The following is a 26,471-nucleotide window of genomic DNA, read 5'->3' as shown; positions in this document are numbered from 1 at the left end:
CACCCAATAACACAGAACGCTGCTGTCACCTTGAATTCTGACTGTTGATCACAGAGTGAGGAATAAACTTTGGGGAAACCTACTGTGCAGTGGTGCTTTCCTTGTGGTGGTGATGGTGCTTCTCAGGGCACCCCCCCTGAAGCTCAGGAGCGTGCAGGCCTCACCCTCAACCATGTGCTTGGATCCCTTTACTTCTGTAAGGCATGGAAGGATGAGCTGGTTCCAGCAATAATCTGGTGTTCTCCCTCCTTGGCAAATTAGTCCATCCTTTACCAGCTTCAAAGCTTTAACTTAAGGAGTCACTAGTGACTCACAGATCTAAGGGAGAGAATCCCTGTAGGGTTTTCAAAGGGCACAAGATTTTCCCTGTTGGAGATGAATTATGTGAATCATTTTATAAAAATACACCTAAAGGAGTGGTTGGTACATCCTGAATTTTACCTCTCAAATATATGTGAAGTTCTTTTTATTGGTTTTTGGGCAATGGCTCTTGGTGCATAGGGACTACCTGACGTGGAGCTGGGCCCCCACCCCCACCCCAGTGGTGCTCAGGGCACAGGACACAGACATTTGTACAATCTTCTTGCACTGTTAAATTCTTCTTCTTTTTTTTTTTTGGAGGTGAGGGGTTGGGTCAGATCCAGTACTGTTCGGGGCTTACTCCTGGCTCTGTGGCCAGGGATCACTTCCAGTAGTGCCAGGAGTGCCAGGGATGGAATTGGGGTTGACTGTCTGCAACTAAGTGCCTTGGCCTTGGTAATATCTCTCTGGTCTTTTAAATTTTTTGGTTTTGGGGTTACCCCTGTCAGTGCTCAGGGCTTGCTCTTTGCTCTGTGCTCAGGGACCAAAAGTGGTTCTGGGGACTGAACCCAAGTCTGCTGTGTACAAGGCAAGTGCTTCATCTGTGGTACTCCCTCTCCTTCCCCTTACCCCGCAAATTCATTTTTAAAAGGTCACATCTGGCAATTCTCAGAGGTTATTCCCCACCCCTTAGTGATTTCTGCTCTCTGGTCTTTGTGAGGTCATCTGATCAGAACAGCCAAAATGGTTGCATAAGCAAATGAAGGTGTGGGGTGATTGTGGGATGGTGGCTCAGAGTTCACAGGCCTTTATGCAGTTTTGTAAGATGATCTTATGTACCCTTATCACCAAAGCTTTCACAGATGCTCACTGGACGTGTAATATGATCTGTTAGGGATCTGCCCCCCCCCCTCTCTCCTCCCTGCTCATTTCCTCTAAAACAATAAAGTCAGGGCAACTGATTCTGTCCTGTTTCTCAGCCAGTCTGCTCAAGATTGACTGACTGAAGCAAAAGTAGTGCTCTAGGGCCAGGGAATGTGATGTGATTCATGGTAAAGCATAGACCTTGCACGTGTTAAGTCATGGGTTTGATCCCTGTACCAACACCACCACAAAGAACAAAGCTTCAGAAGTGGCAACAAGGTGTAGGGGTGAGGACAAGGACTTAAAGAAATAAATGAAAGAAAATGAAACTGACAGCTTTGAGTAGCAGGAACTAAGAGCCTGTAGGATAAGCCTATTAATTTTTTTTATTTTATAGGGTGGTTCACAATATTTGATATAGTAAATATTCAAACACCAATCCCACCACTATTACACCTTCTCTCCACCAAATTTGGGATATTTTATCCCAAGCTCCAATCCCTGTCTCAAAGCATTGTAGCACTGTAGCCCTGTCATCCCATTGTTCATCAATTTGCTCGAGCGGACACCAGTAACATCTCCATTGTGAGACTTGTTACTGTTTTTGGTATATTGAATATGCCATGGGTAGCTTACCAGGGTCTGCCGTGTGGGTGGGATACTCTCAGTAGCTTGCAGGGCTGTACAAGAGGGATGGAGGAATTGAACCTGGATCTGCTGCATGCAAGGCAAACACCTTATCTGCAGTGCTATTGCTTCCATCCATCTCAAAGCACAACCAAAATAATATATTTTGTGTTGTCTATTATGGAAAACCGCTGAAAATGCTACAAAAAAGTATCCATAGAGGAGACAGTGTGAAAATTGTTCTATTTTGGCAGGGGCCATTAAGACCATTAAGGCCATTCTTTAGAATATCACTAACATGTTAAAGGTTGAGTGATGTGAGCTTTCGTATATATATCTGAAACCATGTATAAAATGTGGTGTGGTACTTATGAAGAATGGGTAGGGAGTGTCTTATGATGTGTCCACACGGTCCAGGAATACGTTCACTTGTACGTGAGGCTCAGCCCGAGTGTGTGTGGAACGTCCTTGATCCTGGTGGTCGTTGGGTTCTGGAGGTTTTCAACTTCTGGGCCTGAGTCCCTTGGGGTGGGGAAGGCTCTCACCCACCCACTTCTGGGGCGACCAGTGAAACAGCCTGGCGTGGAGTTTGGTGGCACGGTCTGGCGGGTGTCATGTTGCTCCCTTATGGGAGAAAAAGCCAAAAAGCTGTGTGCTCTGGATGGTGGCTGAAGAGATTACCTGGTGCTGGCAAGAGGTGGTTTATGGGAGTGACCCCTGGGTCATTGGAGATGGGGAGAGGGGGCCAGCCGACAGTTGAACCGGTCGAGAGGGAAGGTGAGAATTAAAGAGACAATACAAGTGTTGAGAGGGCTGAGTTCTGATGAAACTGCAGCCTTGATCTTTATTTCAGGTAGCCTTTTATACATCTCTATCAGGAACTTGGCAGGTAAAATCATCATTCACAGTTATTCATGATTGTTACAAAGAGCACATGCTTATGATCATAACAAAGGTGAGGAACATAGTATAGTGAAAAACAACTTGTTCCTAAATCAATAATACACGGAAAAACAATATTATTATTTCTGTAATGTGAACTATTAACTTCTCTACGGGCTTAGTTTGGCGACACAATGGCCACTCCACTTACTTGGGGTGGCGGGACAGAGAGCTGTGCCAAGTATTCTTGGCCCTTGTTTGAGGCAGCTCCAGGGCTATGTCCACTTTAGGACCCTGCATAGGCAGGCAGCTCCCCACAGAGGATCTCCGCTCCCAGTACCGTTGAACCCAGAGTCCAAGGTCACAAGCATATTATTTAAAGCAACTTTTCTTCTGCTATGAGAAGGACAAAGTTTGAAAACTCCACTTCCAGCTAGATCTTTCGCTGTCTTGTCTGCTTCCCCCTGCCTTCTCTTATGGGTGACAGGGAGTGTGGAGGGAGAAGGTCAAGTGCATTGTTGCCATTGGTTCTAAAGTGTTCCTGGCAGAGTAAGTGGCTCCTCGTGTCCTTGCTTAGATGAAGTCATGCTAACCTACAAAGACGAAGACGCTTATTCTATCAAATGCTAATTTGCACTCTTCTTACTTGCCTAATGCAGGTTGCGAAGGATTCTCTTCCTCCCACTCAGGGGTCCAGGTTGATTTCACATTCTGTCATCTCAGTAGCAGGCTGCCGTGATCACTGCAGCAGGAGGAAACTTCACTGTGTTTTGGCTCGGAAGTTACACACAGTCAGTTCTGCTCAGAACTTCTTGGCCACCACTGTCACATTCCCCTAGCCCGTGTCAGGGAAGCTGAAAAATGTGAGGATGTATGTGTTAATAGCCTGTGTTCAGTGAACATAAATGCCACACCTGGGCAAGATTTGAGGCCCTTTAGGATGGTTCTTCCTAGGATGCTCTTTAGTGAATTCATCACAGTTCACTGGCTCAGGGAACAGGCTCAGAAGTCTATTATGTAAATGCACCATCAGTGAATATATCTCTCAGGAGCAGATTCACATTAACTGAGTGAGTACATAGAAACATAAGGACAGAACACCATTTAAAAATTTTATAACAAGATTTATAGTTGTGGGATGGATTGCATCTGAACATTTTCTTTTTCTTCTTCTTCTTTTTTTTTTTTTTTGCTTTTTGGGTCACACCCAGCAATGCACAGGGGTCACTCCTGGCTCATGCACTCAGGAATCACCCCTGGCGGTGCTCAGGGGATCATATGGGATGCTGGGATTTGAACCCAGGTCAGCTGTGTGCAAGGCAAACGCCCTACCCGCTGTGCTATCACTCCAGCCCCTGAACATTTTCTTCTACTTTACATATCCCATTGCCCCGGGAAGTCAAATTATCATTAAAAAGCTGCTTGATGACAATGAATCAGAAAAAAAGAGAACCATCAAAATGGACCTAAAATGATAGGTGCCTTTAAGACCTGCTAATCCCCTCTACTTCAACAATGCATTAGAATCTTATTATGCTGTATTAATTTACTTGAATTTAGCTATAGTCACACACAACTGGTCCAAATGTGGTCTTAGTGTTTAATTATATTATTTCTGGAACAACCTAACTCAAGACAGCAACTTCGGTTAATGCCCAACAACTGTCATGTATTCTAGCACTAGAGAAAAATCTGGCAATGTTGCCTCGTGCCTCAGTATATCTGCTTATTTCTGTTATTCATAGGATTTTCAAGGTTCATTTTGGCAACACTTAATTTTGTGTCATAGGCACAAGGTGGCTTTCTTCCAAAGCAGTTGTCAGGAAAAGGTCTCAGCTCCTAAGAACTCACCAGTCCCATCCTGTCCCATCCTGTCCCATCCTGTCCCATCTTGTCATCCTTTCCCATCCTGTCCGAGGCTGGAGCTGCATGACAAATATTCCACATTAAAGTGGTGATTTATCTCTTCTGAGATTAGGTTGTAAAAGATTATATCTTCTTCTGTTCTAGTAAGTTTTTAAGAATACACTTATATTGAGGTCCCAGGATTTACAACGCAGTTCATTATATTTTTCATGCACACATCATTCCAACACCACACGCATCACTAGACAGCCTGCTTCCCTCCACTGGTGTCCCAAAGACCTCTCAAAGTAACTTCTGGGTCGGGGCGATAGTACTGCAGGGAGGGCATTTGCCTGCACGCAGCCAACCCAAGTTTGATATCCAGCATCCCATATGGTCCCCTGACCTCCTCCAGGAGTGATTTCTGAGTGCAGAACCAGGAGTAACCCCTAAGCATCGCTGGGTATGGCCCAAAAAGTAAAAAAAAAAAAAAAGCCACTCTTCCTCCCATGAAAACTCAGTTCTATGGACTTTATATCTTTCCTTTTAAAGAATATATAAATTAAAAAAATTAATAGCGTAAACAATGCTCTAATTGTTTATTTCATGTAACTTTTAAAAATTACATGAAATAGATAAGTTCTACAAATATATAACTCCTACAATATATAAATATATATTCCTACAAATAAATAAAATAAAAAATAAAATAAAATAAAAATATATTTATATATTTCTACAAATATATAAATATATATATTCCTACAAATATATATAATTCCTACAAATATATAAGTCCTACAAATATATAAAGTCCTACATATACAAATACAACTACATATACAAATACAACTACATATACAAATACAACTACATATACAAATATATAAAGTTATAAATATATAACAATTCTCTAATTGTTTATTTCATGTAATTTAAAGTTACATGGAATAGATAAGTCCTACAAATATATAATTTAGTAAGAGTGAGAAGAGGACAATAAAGAGAATTTTATAGGAAAATATGTGTAGGCTTATAAAAGTATAAAATTGTTTTTTATTATTATTATTTTTTCCTTTTTGGGTCACACTTGGCAATGCTCAGGGATTACTCCTGGCTTTTCACTCAGGAATTACTCTGGTGGTGCTTGGGCGACCGTATGGGATGCTGAGGATCAAATTTGGGTTGGCTGCATGCAAAGCAAATGTCCTACCCACTGTACTATTGCTTCAGCCCCTGTGTTTTATTCTTAAAAGGGAATATTGACCTTATGCTAGAAAATATTATATTACAGAAATTCTTAAGCATCTGAGTTCAATAGTAAGAGATTATAATAAAAATATTTATAAATGTAAAAAAATTATATGAACAGACATAGAATATTCAACAGAAGTGAAATATATTAATTCATGATTTTCAAAGTATAAAGTCCCTTTATCAAGCTAGGAACAAGGTGTTCATTCATGCCATGAGTGAATGCCATACTCAAAGACAAGTGCTAAAAAGTTTGACTTGTCTTTCATTTTATTATTACACTTTTAAAAATATAGAAGTCTTTATTTCAAGCATGGCAGTGCTCAGGGCTCACTTCTGTGGGAGGGATTGGGGGACCATATGCCAGGGATCAAACCCAGGTCAGCCATGTGCAAGACAAACACCTTACCTTCTCCAGCCCTGTGTTTTTTTTTTCTTTTTGGGTCAGACCCATCGATGCACAGGGGTTACTCCTGTGCACTCAGGAATTACTCCTAGTGGTGCTGGGGCTGCCATATGGGATGCCGGGGATTGAACCCGGGTCGGCCACGTGCAAGGCAAACACCCTACCCACTGTACTATTGCTCCAGCCCCCTGTTTTGTCTTTTAAATAAGATCCTTTACGTATGTGTGATAATCTTTCAGTACCTATATTGCAAATGATTATGCTCAAAAGGAAAGAGAGAGAGAGAGAGAGAGAGAGAGAGAGAGAGAGAGAGGAGTGTTTGCCATCGAGGTAGGCTGGGTGGGGGAGGATGGTAGAAGGGAAACTGGGGACATTGGAGGTGGGAAATGTACACTGGTGAAGGGATGGGTATTGGAACACTATATGACTGAAACCCAATCATGAACAACTGTGTAACTGTGCATCTCATGTTGATTCAATAAAAAGTAAATAAATAAAAAAAATTTAAAATAAAGAAGATCCTTTAGCACTTCTTTTTTTTTTTTGCTTTTTTTTGGGGGGGGGGTCACACCTAACAATGCACAGGGGTTACTCCTGGCTCTGCACTCAGGAATCACCCCTGGCAGTGCTCAGAGGACCATATGGGATGCCAGGAATCAAACCCGGGTAGGCCACGTGCAAGGCAAACACCCTACCCACTGCACTATGCTCCAGTCCCAGATCCTTTAGCACTTCTGGCAAAACTGGTTTCAAGGCTATGAATTCCCTAAGGCTGTTGCCTGTCTATGAAGCTTTATATCATTCCTTCAGATCTGAATGATAATATAGTTGGATAGAGTATTCTTGGCGAGATGTTCATTTTCATTGAGGTTTGTTTCTTTGTTTTATTATATGCCACCATTTTTTTGTGCCTCGTATGCCTGATAGATCTGCAGTGACTCTTTTGGGTTTTCCTTTGTATATAAGTTCCATTTTTGATCTTGCTTTAAATAGTCTGTCTTTGAGTTTTGCTTTTGTCCACACCCACCTACACTCTTGGCAATACTTGGGGGACCATATGTGGTGCTGGGAATTGAATAGGGCTCAACTACGTACAGGGGTTCAGGCATTACACCTGTGCACAGCTGTGTAAGGCAAATGTCTCAACCCTTTTACTATCTCTAGCCCCAGAAGTAAGTCCCTTATTTTGGTTGTTGTTAAATTTTTGGGTCCTACCCTGCAGTTTTCAGGGCCCACACCTGGCAGGGCTGAGGGACTGCATGTACCAGGGATTGAACCAGGGTAGCATCTTCAGTGCATACAGGTCAAGTGCCTTAACCCTAGTACATTCCTCTGACCCTGGCTCGCAATTTTCAATTTTCTCTTTCTTCACCCACTTCTGTACCTCCGTGGAATATTTTGAAGTCATCCCAGACTGATATCATACACACTTTCATGGGTGAGTAGTTTGTTATTTAGCTCTAAAATTTAAGATACTCCAAGCCAGTATCATATCTACATAAATAAATGCTCAAGGTGACCCTATGGTATCTGCCTTCTCATATTCCTGAGTCTGTATGACAACCTTGAGTGTGACTTGCTTCCAAGCAGCAATCTATGACCAAGATGATGGAATTTATGTGATGACATGTACATAATTATATGGTCGTGTTACATAAGAGTGCCACATCAGTCTTGCTGGAGTCTCTCTGTGCTATCTTTGAGGAAGCAGAATACTTTGTTGGGGAAGTCTGGAAGGAGATGTGTATGGCCTCTGGAAATTGAGAGCATCCCTCCAGTTGACAGCCAGCAAGAAAATGAGGCCCTCGGTTCTTTAATGGCAATGAGCTGACTTCTGCTCACAACTGGGGTGAGATGATGGGATATATGTGACACATAGATCCTGAAGTAGATTTGCCCCTTGAGTTGTGTTAGACCTAGACCCCAGTCCTAGCTCACAGCTTGGCTCCAGCCTTACAGAAGACCCAGGTGAGCACTTCCTGATCTCCTGACCCACTGGAACAGTTGTTTTAAGCCACTATGTTTGTGGTAATTGTTACATCACTGTATCACTGTCATCCCGTTGCTCATCGATTTGCTCGAGCAGGCACCAGTAATGTCTCCTTTGTGAGACTTGTTGTTACTGTTTTTGGCATGTCAGATATGCCTCAGGTAGCTTGCCAGACTCTGGCGTGTGGGTGAGGTGCTCTCGGTAGCTTGCTGGGCTCTCTGAGAGGGGTGGAGGAATCAAACGTGGATCAGCGCGTGCAAGGCAAACACCCTATCTGCTGTGTTCCAGCCCAATTGTTACATAGAAATGAAAATTGATTATAACAAAGAATTACATATTATTGAATATTCAGTTACTATTTTTATTTCCTGGATTGTTTTATGTATATTTTGGGAGGTGAAGGGGATTGCATCCTGCCCTGGGGAGCTCAGGAGTGTTCCCTGGTAGAGACTGGGACACCTCATGTGCTTCCAGAGATTGAACTGGGCAGACGGTGTGAAGGGCAAGAAAAGCCTGACCTCCTGGACTATCTCTCCAGTCCACTGTTTGACAGGATTGTAAGACATACTAATGTGAGTCTGAGCCTGAACGGGATGTGCGTTCACTACATATAACCTGCCTTGTAGCAAAACCTGGGTTTTGATTTCATGACTCAATCTCTCTCCCAGAATTGACCTGGCTGAACCTTTGTCTTCCTCAACAACTTTCCCCATTGCTTACTTGCTCTGCTCGTGGGCTTGGATCAGGCTACACCAAGTTCCATTTCATCAGTGTCATCAGACATTACCATGTAGTCCTGGCGTGTGGCGAGAGGAAGTTCATCACTTTGATGAAAACCAAACTTTAAGTTAAGCTTGTTTTTTTCTCCTCTGATTCCACCAGGGGGGTTAGGGCCATCCCTGGCAGTGCTCAGGGGCTACTTCTGGCTCTGTACTTAGGGACCACTCCTGCAGTGCTCGATACAGTTTCCATATGGTGGCAGAGATTGAACTAAGGTTGGTTGCATACAAGGTAAGGCCCATCCTTAACTTGCCTGACAGTGCTCCTGCTCTGGGTCTCTGAGCCATACGCAGACACTAATCACAGAGCAGCAAAGTATTCATCTTTTCATGTGCAATAAGCCTGGTCTCCCACATTAGAAGGTGAGTCCCCTGAGGGCTCTGTAAACTTCTGTTGTTGTCATCTGCCCCTACCCCACCAGCTTTTCACCCTACCAGCATCAAGCCTGGTGTGTTAAAGACAGCAACTTATATCTTACCAACCATGCCTGATGGTTGAACCACAGTTTTTAAAATATGCATTTTTTATTTATTGACATTGAAATTACCATCACAGTGTTATATGGTTCATATCTGAGTGGAGGTTATTTAACATATATTATAACCTTCTTCTCCCCCCACTTTTGAAAAGTTAAATCACTGTTATTTAAAAGTTATTCATAGTTGAGTTTTAGACATAAAATTGCAGCACCAATCCTATCACTAACGTCAATTTTTTCACCAATGTTCCCAGGGTCCCTCCCATATCCCCTGCCCTCCAGCCTGCCCTCTTGTCAAGTACCTTTATAAGTTTGGTTGTTAAAGTTTGGGTGTCTTGATTTTAGTGTTGTTCATCCTGTGGTTTGGATATTTGGTTCTATCAGTCCTTAGCACCACCTTCGTACCTGGCTCCGCCTTCCTGGCCCTGGTTGCTTCTCATCTGTCTCTTCTCCCCTTCCCCTCCACTCTTTCTTTCCTTCTCCTCCCTATATTTTGGGGCCCAGGTTGATCAGAGCACCCCTCAGAACCACAGTTCTGACAGGCCTTAGGTAGACAGGATCATGAACAAAGAACAAGAGATGAAAGCACAAAGCCTATTTTTATACTGTCTTGAGATTTTACAGCCATAAAATAGATGTCAGATTCTGTGGGTAGGGAGAGAGAAATAAAAGAAAGAATTTAAAAAGTTGAGGTGATAACATGTAAATATGAGGACGGATACTTAACATAGAAGCTTGTGCTTATTGCTATTTTGCTTTGTTTGGGCTTTTCCCAGTGGTGTTCAAGGGTTACTTCTGGCTTGGTGCTCAGGGGTTGCTCTTGGTGGTGCTCAGGGACTATGTGGTACTCACTGGAGTTCCCTGCATGTGAAGCATGTGCTCTGACCCTTGAGCACGCTCTCTGTCTCTGTCTCTGTCTCTCTCCCCCCGCCTTCCCCAAACAAGCCTTCTTTCTGTCAATATCTGTAGGAAGGACTGGGGAATCGCAGCAAGTGTGAGTCTTCCTCAGGTCCGAGAAAGGGTCGAATCAAGGTTCCAGTGTGATGCACTGAGGTGCAGCATTGATAACACCTGGGTACTGTAGCCAGAGCTGCTGAGTCAGAAACTCGAGGTTGAGATTACAAATCTGGTGTTTAGAAGCCACAAGGAGCATTGCTTTGCACACGGAAGCCCTGGGTTTGATCCCTGACACCACCAGGAGTAACCCCCCAAACTCTGTCGGGTATGAACCCAAAACCAAAGAAAAAAATTAAACAAACAAAAAACACCCCAAAGAATTCCTTTAGATATCTCTGGTGTATGCTTAAGTATAGAAACTGCTAGTACTCAGGCTTCCAGATTTAGTCTTTTCTTTTCTCCCAAGTAACAGTCACATATGCAGCTCAATAACTTTGAAGTGAGCATTACCTCAAAATCTGCCTGACCGTGCCAATGTACTTGCTGCTTAGCGCAGTTTTGGACAGGGAGTCCCCCAACCCCCACAGGAACTTCCAGTTCAATTCAGCATAGAAAAATGAGCTGTGCTCAGGTGGGAGCTTTTCAGTAGTGGGTCAGTAATAAATAGGTTAGTTAATCAGCGATGATTTATTAATGAGGAATTAATTATACCTGATCGTGCAGTTCTGCTAGTTAAATGGCGCTTTTAAAGAGTTATTTTATTAATCATCATGGTGCTAATTGCAGACACTTACAGAAGGATCACTAATTAAACATGCAACCATATGCAGAGAAAGTTGGGCTGCTGAGACTTGCAAGAATAAGCAGCACGAATTTTTAGGAGAGCCCAGACCTACTTTATTTTGTGCAATATTAGGGGGCTGGCTTGACTGAGTTTATCATCCGCTGCAAAATAATATTGCAATCTTCTCCAGCAGGAATTGATCCCTATATCCTAAAGGGCAGAAGGGACTCTCTGAGATTCCATGGTCGCAGGATATCTGTCAGTTCTATTTTCAGTTTCTATTTTCATTTTCGGGGCTGGAGCGATAGCACAGTGGTTGGGCGTTCGCCTTTCATGTGGCTAACCCGAGTTCGATTCCTCCGCCCCTCTCGGAGAGGCCCGGCAAGCTACCGAGAGTATCGAGCCCGTGTAGCAGAGCCTGGCAAACTACCCGTGCATATTGGATATGCCAAAAACAGTAACAATAAGTCTCTCAATAAGAGATGTTACTGGTGCCTGCTCAAACAAATCGATGAGCAACGGGATGACAGTGACAGTGATTTTCAGTTTCACATGCAAACTCTTTTAGAGAGTCTCGATTGAACAGATACCATTGATCTGTGGGGTGGGGTTTAGAGCTGGCATCAAAAGTATATAGCTGTCCTTCGGGCCTGGTTCTGATTTGCCAGAGCTTCAGCCACCGCCTGCTTTTCAGAGGGAGGTATCATCCACCCACTTAAGCTCTTGGGAAGAATTTGCCTACTGAAGAATATGATGGTAAGAATTTCAGGGTACCAGTGAGGATTTCAGGGCATTAGGAGACTCGCAATCTGATGCTGCATGATTCCAAAGGTTCATCACAACAGAGGAAAAACGTTATGAAATGCCTTTAATCAAATATATATATGTACACATACACACATATATACACATACTGGATATTGATCATCCTGATTAAAGTATAGAATATTTCCATTATTTCAAAAATTCTCTTCTGCCCTCAGTAACAAGCAAAACAACAAAACAACAAAAAACACCTGTCCTTAAAGAAGTAAGGGAATGAACCATGTCCAGTGAGAACAAACCCATGAGCTCTGACCACACAACTGAGGCTGTCAAGTTGGGGGGGAGATGGTAGGAAGAATTGAAAGATGGGGCGGGCCAGAGATCAGAGATCAGAGATGCAAGGTTTGGGCATATTGGTACTGGTGCAATAAATTTGTATGTCAAAAGCACAAACTGGCACAAATATTCCAGCCCTTCCTGATGTATTTTTTTTTCTTTATGGGTCACACCTGTCAATGCAGAGGGGTTACTCCTGGCTCTGCTCTCAGGAATCAACCCTGGTGGTGCTCAGAGGACCACATGGAATGCTGGGAATCGAACCTGGGTCAGCCACATGCAAGGCAAACGCCCTACCCGCTGTACTATTGCTCCAGCCCCGCCTCCTGAGATTTTTTAAAACATAAATGATATTGCACATTAGTAAATGCCTTTTCTAAATTACTAAGTCAATGAATTTTATCCTTTATTTTGTTAGTGAGGTGGATTTCTTTGGTTTTAGAACGTTAAGTCAATTTTACATTCCTGGAATAAGTCTTTTGTTTGTTTGGTGTTTGGGGCACATTTGGTTGTTCTCAGGGCTTTCTCCTGGCTCTGTGCTCAGCAATCACTTGTAGCCGGGCCTGAGGGACCTTATGTGGTGCCAGGGTTTGAATCTAGGTCAGCCATTTGCAAGGCAAGCACCCCACCCACTACACTATCTCTTTGGCCCTATCTTTTTTCTCTCTTATTATTATGATGATGGGCCGGTCATGTAATGTGATTCAGAGACGACCGTTGGACTAGAGCTGTTACCGACTGGATTCCATGGGACGTCAGAAGACCTCATGGCTGCCCACCAACTAGATGGTCAGATTTCTTCGTCAAATCTCTGAATGAACTATTTGAGGCTCTTCCTGTTCCTGGAGCAAGCAGATATCATTGGGCTGCACTAGCTTGTGACAGGGACAAATGGAGATGTTACTGGCACCCGCTCAAGCAAATCAAAGATCAATGGGACTACAAGTGATACAAGTGATGTTATAATCAGAATTTTAATAATTTTGTTATCATTGAAATGTTTCTGTTTGGTTCTATTTTCATTAGGACACTCCAGGTCTCTAAGATATTTCTTTTTTTATATATATATTTAATTTATAAATACACTTACACATAATATCAGAGATGTAATAAATTAAAAATCTGTGAAAATGTATAATGAATACATCTATATTTAAGAGAAGTCATACCAGTCACTGGTGACACATCAAAATGCCAACTAGAGTGAGCATATATATAGGGAAGTATATATAATATGTATTATATAATATCTGTGTAATATATAATATATAATATCTTTAGTAAAAATTACAAAAATATGGAATGCTTCACGAATTTGCGTGTCATCCTTGCATAGGGCCATGCTAATCTTCTCTGTATCGTTCCAATTTTAGTATATGTGCTGCCGAAGCGAGCACTCCAGGATATTTTTAATGATAGAATATTATCCCAACATAGAACTGTCAACATTTACTCAATCTCTCCTCTCTATCTCCTACTGAAGACTTTTCACCTTATTTCCAGATTTTTACTATCATAAGCCATAAGGAGATGAACTTGACTTTATTTTTATATCCTAGCACTTCTATTTATGAATTCTTTCTGTTCCCTTCCCTTTGTGTTGTTATGTTGTTACATTGGCAGGGGGCTTCACACTTGTGTGGTGCTTGCTAGGGGTTGCTCTTGGTTGTGACACACCTGACTGAAGCGCATGATCTCACACATGCAAGGAAGGAATTTTGGTTTGTTGTTTTCTTACTTTTTTTTTTTTGAATGTCAAGAACTGAACCATAGTCACACACACATGCAAGGCATGTGCTCTCTGCTTAGTCCACCTGGGCCTCTAGGCCTTTGATTGTTTTGTTCTTTTAGATTTGAGAGAGAGGAATTTATGGTTTGTGAAAGCATGTGTTTTTACATTTTAAACTTTTTCTAGGTGAAAAATATTTTTTTAACTTTATAAACTTTTTAAAGGGCAGGAGGCAAATCTGGTGGTGTCCAGGGCTTAACTCTTGGCTCTGCACTTAGGAGTCACTCCTAGTGGTGTGCAACTGTGGTATCATGATCAAAGTGGGGTCAGGCCCTATGTAAGGACCCTTGTACTGGGCTGGAGCAATAGCACAGCGGGTATGGCATTTGCCTTGCACGAGGCCGACCTGGGTTTGATTCCCAGCATTCCATATGGTCCCCTGAGCACCACCAGAAGTAAAAAAAAAAAGAACCCTTGTACCATCACTCTTGCTGGCTATTTTAATTTTAACAGCTCTTGTCAGATAGCTCTTCCTGGAGCCATTAGCACTGTATCCTTTTCACTTGAACCCTGCTAGAAGAATATTGCCAATCATATTTTTTGAAGAATTTATTGTTTATTTTGCATTTATTTACCTGATGGAGGAAGTTGGACATTTTTTGATAATTTACTTGGCATTTGTATTTTCTTTTCTTTAGTCCTACTCATGTACTTGGCTTCTATTTTGATTTGCATTTTGTTATCAGTTTGTAAAAGTACTATGCGTTATGCATAGTAACCTTTTACATGTCCTATATATGAAAACATTTACCCTGATGATTTATTTGTAAAAAAGTAAATGTGACACTTATTTTGTATAGGAGATGCTTTCTTTTCTTCAGATGGATTACTACTTGTGTCCAAACTGCTGAATAACCCATTATTCTCCCACCAAATGAAAATATCTCTTCTGTAGTATATTAACATTTTCTGTGGATTCTGAATTCTGTTTCTGCAAGTTTAGCATTTTTTTCTTTATTTTGCGGCCACAGCCAGCAGTGCCCAGGGCTGACTCTTGGCTTTGTGCTCAGGAATCACTCTTGACAGAGTGGTTGTGGGCATAAAACTGCTTGGTTACATGAAATGCAAGAAGCTACTCACTCCCTGTACTTTCTCTTTGGCTCGATTTCTAACATTTTTTATTTTCATTTTGTTGCTGTATAGTTTTCTTGGCAAATCGATGAACAATGGGATGACAGTGCAGTGCTACATAGTTTTATTGAAAGAACTTCTCTGTGCAGTCGTTTCCTGTTTTAATTATTACCAAAAAGTTCTACTATGAACTACTTTTTTTTTTTCCTGTATTACAATGGACACATGGAAAAGTTTTCTAGGATAGATTTCTAGGTGGACTTGCTGGGTCATGGGCTTAAAAGAAACAAACATTTATTTCTCATAGTTGTGCAAGTCCAAGATCAAGTTTCCAGAAGAAATAGTGTCTGATGAGAGCCCATGTCCCGGTTCACAGATGGTCATCATCTCTGTGTTCTCCTGGGACAGAAGGAGTCTCTCATAGGACCTTTCAAATTGACGCTAATCCCGCTCATGACGGTTCCACGCTCATGACCCAGGTCCCTCCTCAAGTACCGTTAATTTTGGGAACATAGAATTTGGGAAGACACAAAAAATTTAGCAGTTCGTTGGGGTAAATGCCCTATGGGTACTCTTTCCCTGATGCTGCCAAGTGCTTCGCAGAGACCAGAGTAGGGGCTGTGTTGAATGGTCTGTGACTTTGCTCAAAGGTTATCACAATACCGTTGGGCGAGGTTATTTTAAGTTACAATGGACAGTTTGTGAATTTTGTCAACCAACAGGAGGTTTTTTTATTTAAAAAAAATCTAAAATCACAATTTCAGCATAAAAAAGGAAAAGGTAAGTTAAAAATGAACACCTGTTCTTCTAAAATTGCTCTACTGCAAGTCCCAGCCCTAGAGGGTTGGCAGATGGTTTTGTGATGCTAAACCTGACCTTAGCAGCCCTTCATCAATCTTGAGCTGATTGATTCTAAGAAAGAGGAAGCTCAGGCTTCCTAGGGCCCCACAGACACCTTTGATTTAGTTACTACCTGAAGACCAATTAATTAGCCCACACTGATTCTCTCAAGTTTTCCTAACAAAGCATTGAAATACTGGGCATAGCCTGGCTGGAGCAGTTTTTAACTAACTCATTAATTACTGTCATCCCAGTCATGGATGAGAAAAAAGAAAAAGGAAAAAATATATCACTCAGGGCCAGAGAGATAATACAGCAGGTAAGGAACCAGACCCAGGTTCGATCCTGTGTACCTTATGTGGTTCCCTGAGCACTACCAGGAGTGACACCTGAGTGTAGAGCCCAGAGTAATCCCTGAGCCACCAGGTGTAACCCCCAAACCCAAGCCAAAAAGCATCATTCTGCACCAGGGAAGGTCAATGATGCCGCAGTTATTCTGCACCCTAATTCCTGTAGCCAGGGACACCCTGTCTTTCAAAACTTTCCACCTATTGGAATGAACCTACCAACTGCTTCTTTACTCCTGACTTGCTAGCCATGAGGGAATCTACATCTGACACTCAGGCACTTTTTATTTTATAAACTTAGGAAGCTTCACTTATTTTTCTTTTTAATTTGTTTGTTTGCTAGTTTGGGGGCCACATCTGGTGTTGCTTGGGAGCTATGCCTGGCAAGGCACTTGGGGGTTACGCCCAGTGGTGCTTGGAGGACCATGCAGTGCTGGGGATTAAAGCCAGGTCTCCCACCTACAAAGCATACGGTCAACTCATTGATATATCTCCTTGAATTTCTTTTGAAGTAAAATGGGATTTTTTTTGTGTGTGTGTAGGGGGGAGGGTGGAGTGGGGTGTTGGGCTTATTTCTAGCTTTGCACTCAAGTATCACTTCTGGTGGGGTTCAGAGGACCATGTGCTAGACTGGGAATCGAACCCTGCTTGGCTGCATATAAGGCAAGTGCCCTGATCATTGTAATATTTTTATGGCCACAAGGGGTTTTCTATTTTTTGTTTGTTTTTTTGGTCACACCTGGTGGTGCTTAGGGATTACTCTTGGCACTGCACTCAGGAATCACCCCTGGTGGGCTGGGGGGGGACCATATGGGATACTGGGGATCAAACCCAGGCTGGCCTGTGCAAGGTAAACACCTTACTCACTTCCCCCCCACCCATTCAGGAGGTTCTCCCCTTTGAAAGTTAGGGCCAAAAGTTCTCCTTCAGGGTTGCCGCCCTGCACTGTCTCCATCACCTAGTGTCCCCACTGCCACCTACAGTGTTCCCACCTCCTATTGTCCCCACCACTACCTTCAGCGTCCCAACCACCACCTTAGTGTCCCCACCCTGCAGCTTCTACAGCTGTCATCTTGTGGCCAGTTTTGCATCACGTTCTCCCCAAGCCCAGGTGATCTTGTAAAGTCACCCCACAACCTCATTTCCTCCACTGGCAAGACCCTGAAGGAGGTGAATCCAGGTATCAGTGACTCTTGCCTGTGTCCCCACTCCAGCCCTGGACTGGAAGGTGGAGAACCACCAGCATCACATGCTATTGTCCCAGAGGAGATAACGACAGGGGTGTGGACAAAGGGGCAACTGTGCAGAGCTGCTCACAAATGAAGGCATCTTTGTCCTCCAATGCCCGTGGAATTTTCGCGAGAGCCTTAATTATTCCCTGGAATAATCACAGGTACTGGGGCCAGGGACCACAAGAGTACCCACTAGATTTGCATAGCCCTAACCCTAATTAGAATGTCTAAACCTGGCAGCAAAGAGGCTTTTTGGTGCTCTGATTTGGTATCACTTTAATTTAGTTCAATTTCTTATATGACAACCATCTTCCTCTTTGTGTCTTCAGATCATCTTTCTTCTAAATGATTTTTTTTCTTTGTGGGTCACACCCGGCGATGCACAGGGGTTACTCCTGGCTCTGCACTCAGGAATTACCCCTGGCAGTGCTCAGGGGACCATATGGGGTGCTGGGAATCGAACCCGGGTCGGCCGCATGCAAGGCAAATGCCCTACCCGCTGTGCTATTGCTCCAGCCCCTCTTCTAAATGATTTGTAACCAAGAAAAATAAAAAGGAAAACAGAATAAGAATATACTTGCGAGGCTGAACTCCTTTCTGAAAAACACTAAAACCATGCTTTCCTTAATCCAAATCCTGCTTTTGATTTCTAATCAAATTTATGAGCACTATTGTTTACAAATGCTATTTGTTCAAAAAGTTTCTATTTAAGTTTAGAAGTTTTTTTTTTTTTTTGCTTTTTGGGTCACACCCGGCAATGCACAGGGGTTACTCCTGGCTCTGCACTCAGAAATTACTCCTGGCGGTGTTGGGGGACCATATGGGATGCTGGGACTCGAACCCGGGTCGCCTGTGTGTAAGGCAAATACCCAGCCTCTGTGCTATTACTCCAGCCCCTTAAATTTATAAGTATTTAAATTTACAATTTAAATGTACATATGCCGCAATTCTGGGGATCACTGAGCACTTCAAGTGGTGCTCAGGGGACTTTGCTGTATCTGGGAGCCGACACAGGTCCTTTGAGCAATGTCCCTGTCCCCTGTGTGCTGGTAACATAGGTGACACTTGGCTACAGTTTAGCAGCCTGCTGGAGCAATGGTACAGCATGTAGGAGTTAGCCTGCATGCAGTTGACCGGGGTTCAATCTCTGCCATCCCATATGGTCCCCTGAGCACCACCAGCCAGGAGTAATTCCTGAGTGCAGAGCCAGGAGGAATCCCTGAGTATCACAAGGTGTGACCCAAAAAACCAAAGGGGGGGAAAGAATCTAGCAGGCTACTCTTTTTTTTTTTCTTTTTGGGTCACACCCGGCAATGCACAGGGGTCACTCCTGGCTCATGCACTCAGGAATTACTCCTGGTAGTGCTCGGGGGACCTTATGGGATGCTAGGAATCAAACCCAGGTCGGCCAGTGCAAGCCAAATGCCCTACCTGTTGTGCTATTGCTCCAGCCCCTAGCAGGCTACTCCTTTGTTTGTTTTGTTTCAATTTTTGGCCATACCAGACTGTGTTCAGAACTTACTCCTGGCTTTGACTCAGAGGTTACTCCTGACAGTTCTCAGGAAACCGTATGTGGAGCCGGGGATTGAACCTGTGTGCAGGGCAAACTCTTTGCCACTGTATTATCTCTCTGGCTGCCCGCAGGCTGTTCTCTCACTGGGTGTGCAGGTGCATTCATGTGCACACGAGTGCTCGAATGTGCGTATAAGGTAATAGCATCCTCTTTGGCTTGTTTCATTATGTTACTTGAATACAAGGATTGGTATATAATGATTGTAATACTACTTTGCACATTTTGTAAAACTTCTTTGACCAATCTCTCACAAGGTTTCAAACTACCAATTGGGCTGAGAATAAAGAGAATAGTGGGTCTCTGGCATACACCGCTGTGACCATTAGGGCAGGTTTAGGCACGCCTGGCTTGCTTCTGGGTCTGGGCTGAGGAGCTACTTGGCCAGTTCTGAGTTAAATCAGGCATTCTCTGTTTTTCTGCCCTCATTCCCTTTCACAGCAGGAGGCCACCTAGTTAATTAGTTGGGGGTGGGACAGGCCATAATCTCCTGGGGAAGCCATAGCCTCTGAGTGGGATAAAACGGCAAATCCCACCCCGGGTGTGGTGGATGACTCCTTGGCAACATATGGGCAACCCTCCCAGGCCTGCAGCAGAAGTGCCAGCCATGTTGGCGGAGGGGTCTTCCCTGCTGGGCCCAGGGCAGGTGGTGTGGCTAGCAGAGGTCAATTCTCAGACCAAGAAGCATCTGGCAAACTAAGCCAATTGGAAATCAATGTCCCTCCCTCCCTGGCTAGGTTTAATTTTATGGTTGTTTGCACAAATTTACAGCCCCTAATGGGCAAGGCAGAGCTCAAAGCATCCTCTCAGGGTTGTCCCAGTGCAGTGCAATGTCTTCATAACGCGAGGATAGTTGTATTAAGGCCTCTGACGCCAGTGAGACTAAGCCAGAATAGTGGTGGTGGGGCCTGGTGGTTGATCACAAACTGTATGTTATTTGTAAGTCCTCAAAGCCTTGTTTCCTTTCCCACTCCATGTTAAGCAGGCCAGTTTTCTTTGGAAGGGTACAGTTGTTGTGGAGGTTAAGAGGTCGTGTTTTGTAACCAAATTCAAGTTCTATTGCTCTGCAGCCCCTGGATCTTGGGACAACTTTCTTTAATTGTATCCATCTCACTGGGTTGCCGAAAGAATGAAATAGATATGTGGAAGAGTTTAGTGTAGGGGTCGGTGCATAAATGTCTTTTTAATCCTGACTGTTGGAAGCGGATAATAATGATAATTCTGGACAAATGTGAGCAAAATCTGTACATTAAACTAGTCAGGAGGAGAAAACATAAATGAGCAACATTGGTTTTCAAAAAAGAATTTTGGGCTGAAGTAATAGTCTAGCTGATGGGGTGCTCCCCTTGCATGGGATCAATCCTGGCACACTATATGGTCCCCAGAGCCTTGCAGGAGTGATCCCTGGCAGGGAGTCAGGAGGAAGCCCCAACAACCACTGGGAATGGCTTAAAATCAAACAAACAAAAAATCTGAGTTTCGTGACTAGAGCTCAGTTCGATGGACTGAACGGGAGTCTTACATGCTGGAGGCCCGAGGCTCACTCCCCAGCACGGCATATTCTCCTGAGCACTGAGGAGTGACCCCTGAGAAATGATTCAGAAGTAACCTATATGCACTGCACCTTGTGTGGCCCCCAAACCAAAAAGCTAACAAAAACATTGAATTTTAATATTTGCACTATAGAACTTCATCTAAAAGTTCTATAAAAAATTCTTTATTCCTTCGTTCCTTCGTTCCTTCGTTCCTTCCTTCCTCCCTTCCTCCCTCCCTCCCTCTCTCTCTTTCCTTCCTTCCTTCCTTCCTTCCTTCCTTCCTTCCTTCCTTCCTTCCTTCCTTCCTTCCTTCCTTCCTTCCTTCCTTCCTTCCTTCCTTCCTTCCTTCCTTCCTTCCTTCCCCCTTTTTTCTTTTTGGGTCACACCCAGCAATGCACAGGGGTCACTACTGGCTCATGCATTCAGGAATCACCCCTGGCGGTGCTCAGGGGACCATATAGGATGCTGGGATTTGAACCCGGTCAGCTGCATGCAAGGCAAACACCCTACCCGCTGTGCTATCACTCCAGCCCCTTTCTTTCTTTCTTTCTTTCTTTCTTTCTTTCTTTCTTTCTTTCTTTCTTTCTTTCTTTCTTTCTTTCTTTCTTTCTTTCTTTCTTTCTTTCTTTCTTTCTTTCTTTCTTTCTTTCTTTCTTTCTTTCTTTCTTTCTTTCTTTCTTTCTTTCTTTCTTTCTTTCTTTCTTTCTTTCTTTCTTTCTTTCTTTCTTTCTTTCTTTCTTTCTTTCTTTCTTTCTTTCTTTCTTTCTTTCTTTCTTTCTTTCTTTCTTTCTTTCTTTCTTTCTTTCTTTCTTTCTTTCTTTCTTTCTTTCTTTCTTTCTTTCTTTCTCTCTTTCTTTCTTTCTTTCTTTCCTTTGTTTTTGGCCCATACTTGGTGGTACTCAGGACTTATTCCTGGCTCTGTGCTCAGGGATTACTTCTGGCAGGGCTTGAGGTACCATATGGGATGCCAGGACAATGACCCTATCTGCTATAATATCATTGCTGCCAAATTATTATTATTTTTAAAAAATAAAGCCAATAGTACCAAATTATTTTTTGGTATCATAAAGAAAGTAATACTCCATAGTAGTGAAATATGTGTTTACTCTAATATTTTTGTTAAGTTGTAAAACACATCTAGGGCAAATTACCAGATACATTTTTTTTTTTTTGCTTTTTTGGGTCACACCTGGCGATGCACAGGGGTTACTCCTGGCTCTGCACTCAGGAATTACTCCTGGCCGTGCTCAGGGGACCATATGGGATGCTGGGATTTGAACCCGGGTCGGCCGCGTGCAAGGCAAACGCCCTACCCGCTGTGCTATCTCTCCAGCCCCTACCAGATACATTTTACATCATTTCTTCAGAGCTTTTTTTCCCTTTTTTTTAAATGACTTCAAATGCAGATTCTTCAAAGTGAAGTTAGGAAGCTTATCTGTCTGTTTCATCATAAGTACTTTTAACATTCCTTCCCCTCTCCCTCTTCCCTTTATTGTAGTTGATGTTGCTTAGGTGATGGGGTCACACAAGCCTAGAGATGGGGCTGCACTTTTAGCTGAGCTGCTTGCTGGGGATCTCAAGTTGCAGTGCTCACATATTTGACTATGGTGCTCACCAGAGTTATTATTCCTTTAGTTGTGGTGCTTGCACACATGTTTTCCAAGGGTGACACTCTTTGTTGAATCATGCAAGCCATGACTGGTGTTCACAGGTATGTTTTCAGAGGCCATGCTCAGGAATTATTACTGGGACAGCTTGGGGGACCATACATGGTGCCCTTTATGTGGGTTGGTGGCATACAAGTCAAGGATCTTACCCACTGTACTATTGCTCTGGCCCCTCTTTCATTTTGCTGTTCCAGAATAGAACCCAAGTCTCATGAATACAGGGCATGTCTATTACCACTTAGCCACACCCTTGGCCCCTGAATCAGGATTTATTTGAACCAGGATCCAACTAAGAGTTACACATTGCATGTGGTTGATGTGGTTCTAGTTTTCTATTCTAATTCCTAGCTTCCACCTCCTTTTTTCTAACAATTTGTTTGCTGAGATCCCAATCAACTGTCTTATTAAGAGTCTCAGTTTGGGATGTTGTACATGAACTCCCTATGGTACTTCTTAACATATTTCTCTGTCTACAGAATTTCATGTAAATTAAGTATTAAAAATAGAGGAACAATTCAGATGCAGGTTCAGTCTTTCAGGAGCTATATGGGTCTTTCTACCAGAAGGCATGTAATATCTCATTTTGTTTGCCTCTTGGTCAAGAGTTAACTGCTCATCGATGCAAGTACTCAAGAAACAGAGGCAGGTTATTTGTGAGCGTGTGGCTAGTACTGGCCCTGGGCTGTCAACTGTGGCTTAGGCCTGAGTTTGAACTCTCACCTGGTGTCCCGTGCCCTTTTCTCAGGTGGCACTTCCTTCCCTTTATATGCAGATGCTGGGCTGGCTGCCAGCAGAGCAGAGAGCCCTAGAGCCTCTCCTTGTCCTAGCTATTCCCAGAAGGTATCCCTATCCCTGGACACCCTTGGCATCACTAGAGAATTTGCATGGTCATAAGAAACTTTATAAGAGATAATTTTCAGGACTCATGGGCCAGGGATGGAGCTCAGCAACAGGAGAGCCATTGTCTTGCATGCATAAGGGTTGGGTTTGACCCTACACCATGCACACACTCACACAGTTATACTGTAGAGGAGGAGGAATTAAAAAAAATTTTAATATCAAGTAAAAAAACTTTTGGGCAAGAAGACATGCAGATATTTTAAGAAATAAAACACTAAGTAAAACACTAAAATATGCAATAGTACAGCAGGTAGGGTACTTGCTTTGTATGGATCTGGTACACATTCAATCCCTGGCATTCCGTATGTTCCCTGAGAACACTAGGAGTGATTCCTGGGCACAGAGGAGTAACTCCTGAGCACTGCCAGCTCTGGACCAAAAGCAAAACAAAACTAAAACTAAAATGTTTGGTGTGTTATTTTATTTATTTATTTTGGTTGTGTGGCCTCACCCTACAATGGACAGAGGTGATTCCTGGCTCTGTGCTCATGGATCACTCCTGGAAGTGCTCAGAGGACCATATGTGGAGCTGGAATTCCAAATGGGGCCCAGGCAACCACTTAACTTTTTATACTATGTCTCTGGTCCATAATCACGAAAATGTTTAAGACAGCCCTCTCCTTAATTTAAAAGAAAAGACTCAGCTTGCATTTTCCAAAACATTTTCTTGGGATACTACTCTCTGGATATCTGCTGAGATACAGAATCTCCATAGCCACATAATTTGAAATAGTTTGAGAAGGACCCTATTCATAAGAAAGGATCTGGAAAGTCTTGCAGTGAGAATATCGTATAGATTTTTTTTTTTTTGCTTTTTGGGTCACACCTGGTGATGCACAGGGGTTACTCCTGGCTCTGCACTCAGGAATTATCCCTGGCGGTGCTCAGGGAACCATATGGGATGCTGGGAATCAAACCCAGGTTGGCCGTGTGCAAGGCAAATGTCCTATCCGCTGTGCTATCGCTCCAGCCCCTATTGTATAGATTTTTAAGCTTGAATTTTTTTTCTTTGTTGGGAGTAACCACCTCAGGATACATACTGAGAAATAGACTTTAGGGAACCAGCAAAATTGATATGGGTAAAATGAGGCAAGGAAGCAAAGGGATTTGGGAAATAGGGTCAACATTCTGGAACTTCTCTGGCTCACTTAGACTGGGGACACTTGGGGGATCAAATTGGTAAAGGACTTGCAATGGACTTTTTGTGGAAAAAAAAAACAACTCACATTCGAGAGTTATTTCCTGGCCTCACATTAAGTCTGTAAGTAAACTTTTGACTTGCTAGTCTGTAAGTAAACTTTTGACTTGCTCAAGGCGAGGGATCACTAAGAAAATGATGGCTAGAGGAATCAGTTGGGATGGGAGATGTGTGCCGAAAGTAAATAATGGACCAATCATGATAGCCTCTCAGTGTCTGTGTTGCAAGTCATAGTGCCCAAAAGTAGAGAGAGAGTATGGGGAACATTGTCTGCCATGGAGGCAGGGGGAGGTGGTGGGGAATGTGTACTGGTGGAGGGATGGTTGTTTGATGATTGTGTAATTGTGACCCAAACATGAAAGCTTGTAACTATCTCACGGTGATACAATAATTTTTTTTTTTAAAAAGACCTGTGGCAACAACCAGACAGCTGGATGCAGGAACTAGTTTTTCCTGAGCCCCAATTCAGCATTCACCAAGCAAACCCAACTACTAGGGTGAGTCAATTTGTAGGGACGAATTATATGACAACTGGACATTAGCCACTGGGAACAAAACAAACATGCCCAAAGGAGAGGTCAGGGGCTTCGCTGGCAACTGAGCACATTAGGAAACAGTAGTGATGTAACTAACCAGCAGATTGTGGAGTGTCAATCACGGAAGTCTCCCTGCCAGGCAGTGGCCGAGAGGTGAGCTTACAAGCTATGGGAAGCGGGGCTTGGAGGAGCTGACCCCTCTCCAAGTTTTAGCAGGAGGAACAAGAGCTGTATTTCCAGGGGACCAACCCCACTTCTCCTTGGCATGTGTGATTGAGTTTTCTGAGTGCTGAAGGACAGTCTGAAGCTCTGGGTCAGAGGAGGTCATATTGCAAACCTTGGTTCTTTCTTGGGAGTCATTCACCATGATGCTTGGGGAATCTAATTAGGGTTGACTGCATGCAGGACAAACACTTTAATTCCTGTGCTATATTTTTGGCCCCCAAGATGAAGATTTTCAGGTCTCTACCCCAAAGTGGTTGTGAAGACAGGAGCTAACTCCTGGCAGACGTTTGCCATTTCCTGAGGAGTTATCCCCCAAACTGATGATGGTCAATAGGAAGCTGGGTCCTACCTGGGCAAGGATCTAAGAATGACAAATGCTGGTCACCGAAGCTGTGCACTTACGTTTTATAACACTTTTTAGATCAACATTACCTTATCAGGGCTGGAGTAATAGTATAGCAGGTAGGGTATCTGCCTTGCACGTGACTGAACCAGGTTCTATCCCCAGAATTCCATATGGTCCCCCAAGCACTACCAGGAGTAATTTCTGAATGCAGAGCCAGAGGAACCTCTGAGCATTGCCGGGTGTGACCCCAAAAGACAAAAAACAAACAAAACATTACCTCAACAACAATAGGGAAAACTGAATGGTTCTAACTCCTTGAACAAAACTCAGAAATAAGGCAGGGATACACGGGAGCACAACCCTCGAAGGAAAAGTCCAATCTGGACATTTAGAATAGCTGGTGAAGTCAAGCTGCTGAAATTGCAGAAGAAAAGAAAAAAGCAACCCCGGCTAAAGTAGGCAGTTCCCAGGGGGCAGGCGCAGACCTCAGTGGCTGCTGTGGGCCAGAGCTTCCACTGTGCTGACTCAGAAACTGCCTGAAACCTGGATGGTAATGAGTGTCTTCCTCTGGGGACAGGAGCCACCTGCTCCCTACAAAAAAGTGTCTACCACAAACTCAGAGCAGAGACAAAGCAGCAGGTCTGTCAGCCCTGCTTGATGGTCAGGTTCACCTCTCTCCAAGTTTCAGCAGGAGGAACAAAAGCTGTGTGTCTAGGGGACCAGGCCCGCTTCTCCTTGGCGTGTGTGAGCTTTATGTGTTCCCCCCTCCCTTCCTTCTCTCTTTCAACAAGTATCTATTGATCATTTCTTAGGAGCTAGACATAACTCTAGGTATTGGGGGCCAGAGCTAGGAAGAGACCAGAAGAAAGCCCCATATCATGGCTCTTCCAAACAGGCAAGGGAGGGCAGGTGACATGTCAGACATGGCAGTAGATGGCAGACACAATGGAGCCAGCCAGGGGGACGGGGGGGGGGGGGAACTGCCTTTGAGGCTGAGGGAGCAACTG

General features: G+C 43.5%; 1 non-coding gene across 1 annotated transcript; it reads right to left on the bottom strand.

Moving 5' to 3' along the window:
* Positions 1–13,499: 13,499 nt before the first annotated feature.
* On the bottom strand, positions 13,500–13,605 carry LOC129405235 (U6 spliceosomal RNA). Its single transcript, XR_008630418.1, has one exon. It is a non-coding gene; the product is annotated as a U6 spliceosomal RNA (small nuclear RNA).
* Between the last annotated feature and the right edge of the window lie 12,866 nt (positions 13,606–26,471).

This window comes from Sorex araneus, chromosome 5, assembly GCF_027595985.1.
Source record: "Sorex araneus isolate mSorAra2 chromosome 5, mSorAra2.pri, whole genome shotgun sequence".
Lineage (NCBI taxonomy): Eukaryota > Metazoa > Chordata > Mammalia > Eulipotyphla > Soricidae > Sorex > Sorex araneus.
The sequence above is the reverse complement of the archived record's forward strand: the minus strand, read 5'-3'. Positions and strand labels throughout refer to the sequence as shown.